Consider the following 1479-nt stretch of genomic DNA (forward strand, 5'->3'; position numbering starts at 1 on the left):
ATAGTTCTTGCTGAATGAATTATTTATGGTATTACTTTATTAGTTTTGTCTATTTATTTTTTTTACTTAGCATCCAATATTGTTTTATATTAGTTTCAGTGTACAGCATAGTGGTCAGACAATGATATAAATTACAAAGTGATCCCCTCCCTCTCATCTGGCAACCATCAGTTTGTTCTCTGCATCTAAGAGTCTGTTTCAACCTTATTTGTGCATTTCTTTTGTTCTTTAGTTTCCACATGTAAGCAAAATCACATGGTATTTATCTTTCTCTGATTTATTCCACTCAGTATAATACCCTGTAGGTCCTTCCATGTTGTTATATGGTAAGGTATCAATCCTTTCATATGGCCAAATAATATTCTATTGTGTGTATGTACTACACTTCTTTATCCACTCATCTACTGATGGGCACTTGGATTGCTTCCATATCTTAGCTATTGTAAATAGTGCTGCTATGAACATAGGGGTGCATATGTCTTTTCAAATGAGTACTTTGGGTTTCTTCAAGTATATACCCAGAAATCCATTGCTGAGTCATAAGGCAGTTCCATTTTTAATTTTTTAAAAATATATTTTATTCATTTTTTACAGAGAGGAAGGCAGAGGAATAGAGAGTTAGAAACATAATGAGAGAGAAACATGGATTAGCTGCCTCCTGCACACCCCCTACTGGGGATGTGCCCACAACCAAGGTACATGCCCTTGACTGGAATTGAACCTGGGACCCTTGAGTCTGCAGGCCGATGCTCTATCTACTGAGCCAAACCGGTCAGGGCCATTTTTAATTTTTTGAGGAATGTCCATACTGTTTTTCCATACTGGTGGCACCAATCTGCATTCCTACCAACAGTGCACAAGGATTCCCTTTTCTCCACATCCTCACCAGCACTTGTTGTTTGTTTATTTATCGATGATAATCATCCTGACAGGTGTGAGGTGATATCTCACTGTGGTTTTAATTTGCATTTCTCTGATGATTAGTGACATTGAGAATCTTTTCATATGTCTATTGGCAATCTCTGCATGTCTTCTTTGGAGAAATGTCTATTTAGGTCCTTTGCCCATTTTTTAAATTATGGTGTTCCTTTATTTTTTAAATATATTTTTATTGATTTCAGAGAGGAAGGGAGAAAGACATAGAAACATCAATGTTGAGAGAGAATCACTGATCAGCTGCCTCCTGCATGCCCCCTATTGGGGGTCAAGCCCGCAACCCAGGCATGTGCCTTGACTGGAATCGAAACTGGGACCTTTCAGTCTGCAGGCCAAGGCTCTATCCACTGAGCCAAACCGGCTAGGGCTATGGTGTTACTTTAAAGAGTAAGTTCTTCCTGTCTTATTTAAAATCTTGTTCTACATACAAATTCTTTTTTTTTTTAAGTACCTATTTTATGACCTCTCAGACCATCTGAACTCAGCAGAATCAAACTTCAATAGCTCTAGACTTTCCCTGGCCATTGCTGCCCATGTGTAGCA

This window comes from Myotis davidii, unplaced genomic scaffold, assembly GCF_000327345.1.
Source record: "Myotis davidii unplaced genomic scaffold, ASM32734v1 scaffold420, whole genome shotgun sequence".
In the NCBI taxonomy this organism is placed as follows: Eukaryota; Metazoa; Chordata; class Mammalia; order Chiroptera; family Vespertilionidae; genus Myotis; species Myotis davidii.